The sequence below is a fragment of the Hyperoodon ampullatus genome (assembly GCF_949752795.1).
Source record: "Hyperoodon ampullatus genome assembly, chromosome: 8".
NCBI classification, from domain to species: Eukaryota; Metazoa; Chordata; class Mammalia; order Artiodactyla; family Ziphiidae; genus Hyperoodon; species Hyperoodon ampullatus.
The window spans coordinates 25424446-25437716 of NC_136921.1; the positions used below are offsets into that span (position 1 = coordinate 25424446).

At 33.8% G+C, this 13271-nt stretch overlaps 1 protein-coding gene across 2 annotated transcripts in view; it reads left to right on the forward strand.

Annotated features, from left to right (window-relative positions):
- Positions 1 to 13271, forward strand: part of ERBB4 (erb-b2 receptor tyrosine kinase 4) — a gene marked incomplete at both ends in the record, with an annotated part of 1160630 nt that overhangs the window by 215879 nt on the left and 931480 nt on the right. The window lies entirely within an intron of this gene.

A 13271-nucleotide genomic window follows, 5' to 3' on the forward strand; every position in this document is an offset into this window, starting at 1 on the left:
AAGTTTTACTTTTTTCTGCCTCTGTAGAACTGATGATGTGTCTTTGATCTGGTTTTGGACTCCCAGGGAGTTCAAGTCCAGAAGATCAAGCAAAACGTGTGAATCTGGAGCTTCCTTGAATACTGGGTCTGAGTTATTTTCCTGTTAGACTCTGCTTTATTCTCCAAGAGTCTCTTTAGTTTCTGAATCCGTAACATAGTTTTTAAGAGCATGAACCTTGGATTGTCTCAGTTCAAATTGTATTTTCAACACATATTAGTTGTGTGTCATTGGACAAGTTACTTAACTTTTCTAATTCATAGTTTACAAATTATAAAAAGGGAAGGATGTTATCTACCACATGAGGCTGTTGTGAAGATCAAATTAAATAATGTACTTAAAGTACTTAGAATAGTACCCAGCATGGTAATAACAATAATAGTAGCTGTTATTTAATGAGTACTTTACAATTTAGCTGGTACTATACTTTACATGTATTAACTCATTTAATTTTCTCCCAAACTCCATGAATCAGGTGGCATTATTGTTCATAAATAAGAAACTGTGTACCCATGGGCAAATTACTTAATTTCTGCTTTTCTACTAGAAAGTACCAAAGCTATTAACACCCAATGAATAGTTGTTTTATTTAGCATGGGACTTACTAGGAACTTGTTTGAGTCATAGCTATTAGAATTCCTTCATTTCTCTCTTTGGAGTCTTAAAACCTGTGAATTTTTCTGTCTTCTCAGCCAAACATATCCCAACACACACACACGCACATGCACATGCACACACACACACACACTAATTATTTTGGATTGCAAATGTCAATCTTAAACATGGTGGTTTCTTAATAAACACTAACTAAAAGAACGGATGAAAGAACAGATGCATCTGTGTCTTGAGGATGTCTGCAGCCAACTTTGGGAAGGGGTAAAAATCAAAGATCAGATGGCTATAGAGGCTCTGGAGATGTCTTTGGTCATGTAAAACATCATTACTCCGGAGATCCCAAAATAAAAAAAGTCAGTGTAATCTCAGACATTCTGTCTCCTTTAGTGACAAGAATGTTTTAAAGAGTTTTTGTGACAACATATGGAAGTACTTTTTTTTTTTTTTTAAGTTAAGGAGCCTAATCACTTAATCATTGTAAACAATTCACCAAATATTTGGTCAGGAGAAAGAAAACATTTAAATTATTATATCCAATGAGCATATTTTTGATGTGTGTTATAAAACTTGTGTATGCTTGAAGACAAAGGACTTTAGAACCCTCCTTTAGCTTTAAAATGTATTATATTTCAGAATGATTTGTCAGATAAAGATAACAGTGATCTTAATACCAATGCAAGATGATAAATATGATTTAAAAGTAAGACTCATAGTATACATACTATGTATATGTAGTTTACATATAAACTTTTGCTTTTTGATTTGAAATATTTTATGGACATATTTCTTCATCAGTATTTGTCATAAAATTCATACAAGCAACTATTTTGGATACTAAAAACATCCTAATTTGGGGTCCATAGTCCCTGGATTATATTATCGTAGGTAAAGCCAGTAAGATACTAACATTTAAAAGCTTTCAGTTGTTCTATTCTCTTCAAAAGTCTATCAGAGACTCTTATTTATCACCTTGTGTAAGATATACAGCCAGAACTCTTCATCTGGCATGTCATTATTGCCAGATAATTAGGCTGATGAGATCATGGACAATTTTATTTGGAAAATAGTTCTTATAAATATTTGTCAATATCTGTCTCCCAAAGAAATGTGTGCTTTTAGTTACTGATGATACTTTGTTTCACACTTTTATCTCTGTGCTGCATTTTAACTCAGTTTTGGTAACATGGCTTTTGCTTACTACCTCTCCTAAGCAGCTAGTCATAGAACTTTAATACACAGGAATGATAAATTATAAAAACACATTTGCTGCTAACTCTCTGATAAACTTAGCAACAAAGAAGCAGCTGGTACTTTATTGCCTATAACTTCCTACATATTTCCCCAAAGTTCCAGCTAAACAAGAATACATTTGTGTTTTATTTTCTTCTAATTAAGTTGAAGAGAAAAACAGAGTCAGGGATTGATGGCTTTCAGATTTAAAGCATTTCTGTTATAATTGTCAGGCAATGAATTAACCAATTTCTGAATGACTTAATCTTTTTTTTTATTGTTAGGTTTCTCATTTCCATCAGTTTTATCCTTCTAAAAGGAAAGGTTTTTTTTTTTTTCCTTCACCTTTCAGAGAGAGAATTCATCAACTATAAGAATGAGCAAGACAAATAGATCAGCGACAAATTTTAAATATAGTCCATATAAGATTGTTTTCCAGATGTAAAATCTACAAATCTCTTTTTATGAACTATCTTTAGATTCATTTACTTTACCAAGAATCACTACAGGTTAAGGGCTCGAAGGGATTAAACAGGAGAAAGTACATTAAGAATGATTAACATGTCTCCTTCCAAAGTGAATAAAGTTTTTAACATGGAATAGCTATTCATGAATCATTCATTATTTACTTTCAGTAATTTTGGAACTAAATTGGTCTAAGTGCTGCAGATGTTATTATTACATTATTCTAAAGATTGGGGCCTAAGATGGGCTTTTGGTGTGCTAGTACAATTTTGCTTTTTAGATTGGTAGTGGTTACATAGGTGTGGTCACTCTGTGTTTATTCATTAAGTTGTACAATTATTATTTGCATACTTTTCTGGATGAATGTTATACCAGAATTTCAGAGGGAAAAAGAATTTCTGAGCCATGACTGAATGTTAAAGATTGGACACCTCCTCAAGTTGTCAAAGATCATCTTCCAGAATTTTGTAAAAATGAATACAATACTCCTCATCCCATCACATGCAAATAACTAATATTACCTCAGAAAACCTGATATAAACATTATTTGCTATTGCTCTTTTATGAAGAATTCTATACTTATCTTCTCATAGCAAGGAAATAGAGTTTGTACTAAAATTCTAGTTATAGGATTCAGAAAAATGTAAGCAGGATCCACCTACTTTTTTTCCATTCATGTCTTTTAAAACTGTATTCTGGTGTTCATTAATTCACAAAAAAAAAGTACAGTGCCTATTATGTGGCAGAGACAGTTCCGTGAATGCAATAATATAATGAATCAAACAAAGGAAAAAAAATTCTCTGCCCTTAAGCTGTTCAGGTTTTTCTTATCATACTGATGTTAATCACTATGATTGAGTTAAATGATAAAGCTCTATGTACATTAGATGTTTTGAGAATGAGGGCCTGATGGACTAGTCATGCTTGGTTTAGTCTGAGACATCATCACCAAGCAAATGATATCTGAACTGAGACTTCAGTGATGTGTAAGTAAAGTTTATTATTTGCTATAACAGGAAGTTCAGAGTACAGCAGGTTATTTTTCCACAGGCTTAACAGTATTATATGCCATTCACAGTGCTGGCTTCATCTTAGGTCTGGTTACCCTTGTCCTCATGAGACAGCTGCCAAAAGCAACTATGGAAACATACTTCTTTTTCATGTCCAACAGGAGAGGGAAAAATGTAACAATTCACTAATTCACTGAGGAGTGTCATACGCTTTTAGGCTTAGGTCATTCTGGAGATTCATATGGGTTAATACATACTTGAACATTTCAGAATTTTGTGATGAAGGTAGAAGTCAGGTGTGAGGTATGTGAGGGGTTGACTCCTGACCAGGCAACCAAGGACTTCTACCACAATGGGGACCCTAAACAGGGTAGTCAATGAATAGGCCTAAGAAAGGCAATGGTTTCCTGAAATTTTACTGACATTTAAAAAATCTGTGCATATATTCGTTTTGCTGGGGAAAGGGAGAAAATCTTTCAGTATATTTTCTATGTGGTACATGACTAAAAATTAATTAATGCTCTGGGCTTCCCTGGTGGCACAGTGGTTGAGAGTCCGCCTGCCGATGCAAGGGACATGGGTTCGTGCCCCAGTCCGGGAAGATCCCACATGCCGCGGAGTGGATGGGCCCATGATCCATGGCCGCTGAGCCTGCACGTCCGGAGCCTGTGCTCCGCAATGGGAGAGGCCACGGCAGTGAGAGGCCCATGTACCGCAAAAAAAAAAAAAAAAAAAAAAAAAAAAAAAAATTAATGCTCCAAAAAAAAGATGCTCAGAATAATCATGATAATCTCTCACAACACTTTTACCTTATAAAAACTGCCTTATTTTATACTAATGATGTTTCTGGTAGGCTAGCATTGCCTACATTATCATTATTAGCATCATCAATATCATCATCATCATCACCATCATCATCATTATCATGCTATACTATTACTCTTTGAGTGGTGAAGTGAGTTCCCCAAGGCCACACAGCTGATGACTACTAGGTTTATTAGGAATTATCACTCATTATTGAATGATTTTTCTTTACTGCTTGCCTTGGTAGAGAGCAGAGAAAGAACAATAAACATAACAGTCTCAACCCATTTCCTACACTACCTTTCCTCATTCAGATGCTTTTTAAAAGACAGTATAGCAAAGTTCTTAAAATAGTCTTTGCTTTAACTCTTAGATAAAAATCAGAATTAGAAAAATAATTTTCATCAAAAGCATCTGGATGATGCCTAATTTGGAGAAAATAAAAGTATGATTAAAATTATTAAATGAGTAAAAACACAGCACATGGATCTATATATAATCATTTAGTCAAAAGAGGGCCTTTTGGTGGTGGAATGATTAAAATGCAATAATGAAAGTATTTAAGTAGTTTCTAATATGGAAATATGTAGAAAGCAATTCTTACACTTGTGTTCATTGGATAAATATTTCTAGGCTATAAAAGATTACTCTATCTCAAGTAGAAAAATTAAAATTGTTTATTTTAAATGTGAGTTAACAATCCAATTTTTATTCAATCAAGCAATCAGCTCCCTATTTTTTTTTAAGTACTGATTTCAAGGTTGATATTTTTTTTCAGCAAGGCAGAATAACATTTAACAGAGATGTTAGCAAGCAGCTTGTTCAGTTTACCACATGTATAGAAAGTGATACCCTTTCTAGTGCTACATGTCCAAGTGTTTGTACTGAATGCTTCCATAATGTCAATAATGATCCACTATTCAAAATTAGATGTAGCCCTGACTTCTCAAATGCTTGAGTGATCATTTTCTTTAGTAATTGAGTTCCTCATAGAATCCCACTGCTTGATTACTTGCTCAGTAATCTAAGCATATTAATTTGAAAAGCTCCATAAACGTGTGGCCAGGATAATGGCAGTGAAGTAATTACAAGGAAATCTTTTACAACAGACTTATTTTCATCTAATAAACTCTTTCCTGATGGTTAACTGGCATGCAGTGAATGTGATATGAGTTCTAAAATGTATGTGCATTAATGTATCTGTTGAGCTGGTTGAAGATTAGATATTCTAGAAGGCACTTAATAAGCACTTTGAAAAGATGTTTTTAAAATGGTGTGTGTGTGTGTGTGTGTGTTAGTTTATTAGGATATATGGATTTTAAGAGGAAGACAAGGTCACTGAAATTATGCTAGATGCCTTTCCTATGTTGTCACAGGTAATCCTCACATTAACACTGTATAAGAACCTACTATCCCTGTTATGCATATAAGGAAAAGGGAACTCAGATTGGTGAGATTATTCGCCCAAAGTCACAAATCTAGACCACAAGTCAGTTCTGCCTGATTCTAAACCAGTCCATTCTTCAGTTCCTGCCTCATCACAAAATGTTAGCTATCATTTTAGAGGTATATTCTAGCACTTTACACTAAGTATAAGAGCTCAAGTTTCAAAGCCCAAAGTTATCTTAGATAATGCCTCCTAAATGGAAAGGAGGACCATAAATGTTGACTCTATTCTGGGGCACTTATAAACGAGCATTGTACAAAAATATCATATTATTATATTTACTAGTTTGTTGTATCTTTTAGATGCCACATATAAGTGATATCATACAGTATTTATTTTTCTCTGTCTGACATTTCAATTAACATAATGCCCTCCAGTAGGGAGAGGGAAGAGGGGAAGGGTAATATAGGGGAAGGGGATTAAGAGGTACAAACTCTTAGATATAAAATAATCCACAAAACTGATAGCTAGTGGGAAGCAGATGCATAGCACAGGGAGATCATCTTGGTGCTTTGTGACCACCTAGAGGGGTGGGATAGGGAGGGTGAGAGGGAGATGCAAGAGGGAAGAGATATGGGGATATATGTATATGTATAGCTGATTCACTTTGTTATAAAGCAGAAACTAACACACCATTTTAAAGCAATTATACTCCAATAAGGATGTTAAAAAAAAGTTACAAGGATATATTGTACAACACAGGGAATATAGTCAATGTTTTATAATAACTACAAAGGAAGTATAACCTTTAAAAACTGTGAATCACTATATTGTACACCTATTAGTTATATAATACTGTACATCGAATATACTTCAATAAAAAATTGCATTATATTTCAACTGTCAATCACAAGAAGGCAGAACTCCATATTTGTATCTATTTTTATAACAAGTACAAAGTCAGCTGACTATTAGCATTTTAGAGAAGTGATGAAGAATAGATTTCTTGGTTGGTATTCTATGAATGATAACACCAACAAATCTAATTTACTGTGAATAATTCCAAAGGCATTTCTAATACCTTATTATGCTTGAAAGATTCTGAAATTTAAGCCGAGCTGTTAGCAAGAACACAACTTTTGTTGTTTTTATTCTAAATTCTGTCCTATAAGCAGTTCAGTACCTTAAATTTCATTAGATTCTGGATAAATGAAGCCCTTATCAACTTCTATAGAGACAGATTTTTTTGGTAAGCGTTTGGTTGACTTTATTACCTTAATTTGTAGCTCAGTTAATCTATTAATTAATTTAGTGGCTGTTTACTTCAAACACAAGGCCTTAATATGTCAAATCATACAATAGTAAAACAAAACATTGTGATAAAATAGCACATGCATAGTATCAGTAAAAGAGCACATGCTTGTAGTAGCCCACAGACTTTATGAAACGTGGATTACCGTATCAGTCTATATTATATTCTAATTATCTCATATTAAAATTCTATAATGGGAATTTTTGATATAGCTTCTGGTAACAGGGCCTATTGCTGCCTTTCATATCTGGGTTTAAAAAATACAAATGCACATACAAAAAAAAGCAAAATGAGTTTTTCATTTTATTTTGTTTTGTTACAGAGCAAGATTTTGGAGATTATTATTATTATTATTATTATTATTATTATTATAGTAATGTATTGGCACTGCGCTGTACAATTTTCACATCACTTTATAGTAATCATTGTATTTGATTCCCACAACAACACAGGTTATATAGGGCAGGTAATCGTCATCTACCTGTGACTAAAAAGCAACCCCCAGCCCCCCACCCCTGCCCAGGGCTGGCAAAAGGTCGAAGCGAAAAAAGAATCAGGCCTAAGAAGGTTAATGATTTCTTTGCTTGTTTTTAACCCTGGTTTTCGGTGTCCCAATAATTGTCTCCTTGGTAGAATTCTCAAACCTTTTCTCTATTCTCACTACTACCCCCAAAGACTCTTACCTTTTCTTCCCCTCAAGCTCATGGGACTCAGGATATAATAACCTAAATCTTGTTTTCTCTGACATGTAGACACATTTTCCTTTAGTCCTTTCCATGCAAAAATCCTACTGTTAAAAATTATTTTACTTTTTCCTTGCCTGTGCAGCTTTAGGAACAAATGAGGTGAGGGAGAGAATCGAGTACGTTTTCGCTAACTGCCCTATTTCATATTGGTTCACTATTACTAAGGGTGGGAAAAAAGTCTAAACTTGAAACTGCATTTTATTCCCCTGAGACAGTTGGTAAGGAATTTGGTAGGCTAATTCCTGACAGCCACAGGAGAAAAAAAGAAACGAGAAAGAAAGAAATGCGTGACTGGGAAATCTGCCAGGCAGATTTACCCAATCAGGAGATACCAGGCTTTCTTCATCCCATACAGCTGAATCCTAATCCCTAACTGCCCCCCTCACCTCAGTATACAACTCCATCACTTTCACTTGCTCAGACCAGCTCATTCAGCTGTATTTGTAGGATGCAGAAACAACAGCTTTGGGGCTGTATTGGAGGGAAATCCCAATGCACCTGTCTAAATGGGACATTGAGGATGCTGGGATTCCTAAACAGATCTTGAGAAGGTGAGAATATATGGTGTTCTGGCCCTTAGCTTTGCAACTCCAGATGAATTTATCCTGGTCACGTAGTTCTTTAGTGTTCTTACAGAGAAGTATGTGTTGAATGTTGTGGCTTGAGAAAAGGACTGGCATTGTTTACATAAAGAGATAAATTCTAACTTACTGTTTATTGACTTGGAAATCAATCTTTGGAAGAAAACAGGAGGCATATTACTTGAGCAGTAACATAGGTGTTTGAGCTTCAGTCTTGTCAATCATAAACTGAAAGTATTGGATAAAATGTACTTATGTGCTTCGAATTTAAAATTCACAACTTCTTGTGACAAGTAACGTACCACTTATGCTAAGCCGTTTCACCATTGGCCATGTTATATTCAGTTATAGCTAGATTCAATTTTTACATGGATTTAAGAGTTTGGGGTTGCTACAGAGATCTTTTTAAGAAAGGTTGCATTTTAAACTTGCTTGGAAATTTTGAGAAAGCTGGGCAAGTACTTATTTTAAATTAAACAAGATGAACCACAAAGCAAGACGAAAAACAAACACAAAAGTGACAGTCACAATGATAAAAAAAAAAAAAACAAGCCAGAAGAAATGAAAGGTGAATTGAAGCGCCAGGGAATGTTTAATGTGGAAGGTGCCTGAAGAGGAGGAAGTCTCTTGCTTTGTTACTATTAATCATTTGAAGGCTCTGATGTATGAAAAATGAAATAGATTTGTGTTTGGTTAAGCAGAAGTGAAACTAAAAGGTAGAAATTATTACAAGTAGCTAGATTTTTGACCCTAAAAGAGGAAGAAGTTTCTAGCGGTTAGACTTGTCCCACAAAATAAACTTCCTGGAGTGGTAGTGAGTTTAACACCTGAGGTACTGGATGTAACAGACATCACAGTGACATTACAGCTAGAATCATTGCATTTGCATAAGTCTGAAATGTCTATAATCCCATGACCCTGATGCAAAGAGAATACTGAAACTACAGGGATTTGTTGCCTTGGCTTGGCTTAGCCTTGGCATGTGGCAAAATGCCAACTAGCAAAGCTCTGCGTACTTTTACTTCAGCTTTCTCCTTCTCCATTCTGTACTTTTGTGGGTAAGAGGCCCAGAAGTTTCAGCTTCCAGAGAGGAATATCCTGGCAAGACTTACATGATTAAAAAAAAAAAAAAAGTATTTTAAGTAGAACCTTAAGAAACATGTTTCTGTTCAGTAGGTTTACTTATTATAATGTAATAACAGTCTACTTGTGTTTAAGGCAACTCTTTTCAACTCCAATCAAGTAAGTTAGTTTCAGTTTTCCCACAAACCAAACAACTATTGTCTTGTTCCACCCTGTCAAAATGTTCTAGGTAAAATCAAATTTACAAGAAAGATACCTTGTTATGTATGGTTTTTCTTTCCTTTCTGAATTTTTTGGGTCTTTTTTCTGTCTCTTTTTATAGAGACTAACTCAATTTATTTCTTAAAACATTTATTTCAGAAAAGAAATAACTAAAAATAATCCCTTTGGGGAGGAAAAAAAATCAAATTCATAAACAATAGAGTAGGGAGAAGTTCTTTCCTCATTATGCTATTTCCACATTATGCTATTAATTTTGCAAAAGAAGCAAATGAAAGAAATGCCCGATTACAACAGTAATTATGTCAGAGAAATTTAAATACTCTCAATTTTAAAATGCAGCCTAAACTGAGCAGGTTTGTTGGTAGGCTGTTGAATACTTTAGGCATAAAGACTTTTTTTCATGTAGACCTGTATTTGAGTGACGCCTGTACCATTTACTAGTTGCTTGATTTTGGACAACTTATATACTCCTTCTGAGCTTCAGTTTACTGAATTTGTAAATTAGGAATAATAAAAATATCTATTTCAAAGGATTTAATGATAATACAAATAAAAGACTTAGCCTAGGGACACCTGGATCAAGTTTAAGTATTCACTGAAAGTTGGTCATTATTTTAATTAACTTGAGGAGAATAAAGCCCATAGTTTTACTAACATCTCTTTCTTGGATAGCTCCTCGTATGTGGACTTTGAAAGATAAGTGGGGAACATTATTTTAAAATGATATTGTGGCTTATATTTGTTAAAGCTCTTTTTTTAATGAGTTACCTTATTCAAGGGTTTTTTGTTTTCCTTGTAGAGAAGCACAGAAGGAGACTAAAGAGAAAGAAAAAAATGAAAAGGATGTTGGAAAAGCCCAACTGCCTTTTAAATATTTTTGATTCCTGTTCACTGGAGATTTTAAAGGAAAATGGGGCAGAGTGGAGCAGTGAATATAGACATTAATAAGATAGATACCGGTCAGTATAGAGTAAATATATGGATCTGTGGGTTATGGAAGATTGAACCCTTGTGAGGAACGATACACATTTAAGAAAAAGTACACTTTTTTTTTAAAATTTGTGATTCAGTCGTGATTTTAATTCAAAATTTTAAAAAAAATCTTTTTTTTCTTTAAATAGGGTTGATGATAATCTGAAGATACAGAATTCTATGTAGCATGTTCCCATGCTAGCAAAAAGAGTGAATTTACTAGAATTTTGGGTCCTTTAACACTAATCAGTCTTTAAAACACTAAGTTCTGATACAGAAAATGAGAACATTTTTTTCATGGTCAAGAATGTTGAGTAAGATCAAGGAGGAATAAGTTCTAGCCCTAGTCTTACTGCTTTATATCTGTGTGTTTTGAGACATGACATTTACATTTTAGATCTATTTCCCTCATCTGTAAAACATGAGCCTGGACTGGATATGCTCTTGAAATTCTTTTCATTTAGAAATGTCTGCCATTCTAAGAATTCTTTGAAATTATATTTTTAAGGTTAGATATGTATTTTGGCCATATACTATCGTACAAAAATGACTAATTTCTCAAAATGTACTTTAAGGACCACTTGAATTAAAATCACCTGAGCTGATTGTTAGGCATACTGATTTGGGAGTAACAAGCTCAGTCCCAAAGCATCATTCCTGAACGTGGTGTTTACAATCTGTGTTTTAAACAAGCTGTTCAAACAACCCATATTCCAGGTGGCTGTTAAAATCTGAGAACAATTATTTTAGAATTAAATATCAAATATGGTTTATGATCAGTGTAAAATCTTTAGGTAAGTGTTTTTAATTTATCGCAAAGCTGTTTTATTCTGCTACTTGAAGATTCTGAAAAGAAAATAATGAGAATAGGGAATTTCTAATAGCTTTTTTAATCTATGTTTTTGACTGTGTTGAGTTATCCACTGGGGAAAAGCAGTTAATAAAAACAAATGTAAGTAAGTGACTGAAATATTACTTATTTTAGTACATTAAAATACTTATAAAATGTGAATTGGAACATAGAAAAACTTTCTCAGGCACTTAATAATTACTTTAAAAATGTAAAATGCACTAACTCTAGATTTTTGAGAATATTGAATAAAGAACATACTATAAGTGGGTAAGGGAACAAAAACACTCTAGATTTTAATCTAATTATCTTCAGTATAGCTGCTCCCAAATAACGTTCTCAAACCTGTAGCTGAGTCAAATAGATTAATGATAAAAAATCATTTATTCACAAACTACTAAAATAAACAAGTAGTTTTTTAAAAAATAAACAGCTTTATTGAGATATAATTTCATACCATAAATCATCCACTTAAAGTAAGTGTCTTTTAATCACTTAAAAGTCTTCCTATTTTTAGGAAGATGCTTGCTCAGCTACTAGTCTCTCAGCTGACACCATACATTCCAAACAAGCGATTTAACTGGGCATTTTATTGACAAACCACTTTTATAAGAATGCCAGGGGCTATCTGCATGCAATTCCGTAAAAGAGTGATTCTGAACTTTCATTGGGTCATTCAGGATTCTAAAGTAAATTCACCTGAAAGCTTATTTAGTGTGAATGAGAGTTGCCATGCAGCTTAATGAATGTGAAGCTGAAGAAGATTGATGATAGGAAAGGGGCATGAGAGTGGACTTCAGATGGACTTGCTGCAAGGGCATAGTCATCAGATTTGATTAAGCAATAATTTGCGGGGTTAGTCCTTGCATCTCTTTGATGCTAGATTATCAAGTGGTTCCCACTTCCCCAAAAAGAAGTTTAAGCTTCTGTAGAGTCCAAAAAAGCATCCTTATAGTGTGTGTGTATGCATGCGTGTGTGTGTGTGTGTTTGTGTGTGTGTTTGAGATTCTTACAGTGCATCATTCTACACTAGGTAACAGAAAAAAAAAGTCAATAAAGTTTCTCTTATTTATGAGGATACTATTGAGATAAAAATCATAAAAGATACAAAGGAAAGAAGATGGTTTGTGATAGTTTCTTCAAGGAATAACTGTCATTTAAATCTATAGATTTGTTATACATTCTCCTGGTCAGTAGCTCACATAAATTCTTGGAACTTTTTTTTAAAATTTGTACTAGTACGAATCAATATTTGGCTTCTTACTTCCTCATCTAATTAATATTTGGAGATGCATTTATTAAAAGATTAAGATGGATCTCATGATGCAACTGCTTTGTTAAGTCTTTGTGAGTGACTGTAAGTTTATATTTAGCTCCATATTGTACATGTGTCCTCTGTGAATTCAATTATTGCCTTTAGAAAATAATTAGCTCTATGAAATGTCAGAATTTTTTTGTATTGTATAATATGTTTATCTCCTTTGGCATCAAAGTTCAAAACAGAGAATCCATGTATCAACAAAATATCTGAAATCTGACCATTGTATTTTGTACTAAGGAAAACTAAGTATAACTGTGTGTGAGCTGGCAAAGTGGCATAGACCATTTGGAACATCAAAACAGCTGTGGTTTCTACCTAGACATGGGAGGATGTTTGCATAAATCTGGAAAAAGTTTCAGACACCATGGCTGTAACATCAGACTCTTTAGAATTCTTTCATGATATTATTTATTTTGCCAACATAGAATCTATAACAAATCGAAGCTATGTGTTGCAATATCCTGTTTTAAAGTAATTTTTAAGAAAGTTAGTAGAAGTGAGAAGTAATAATTGTATGTGTGATGTATGTGTCTGTGTGTATTTGTGTGTGTCTGTGTGTCTGTGCATACCTGTGTGTATCTTACCTAGAAACTTAGAAGCCACCTGTTAGGTTCCCATTCTTAAATTGCTAATC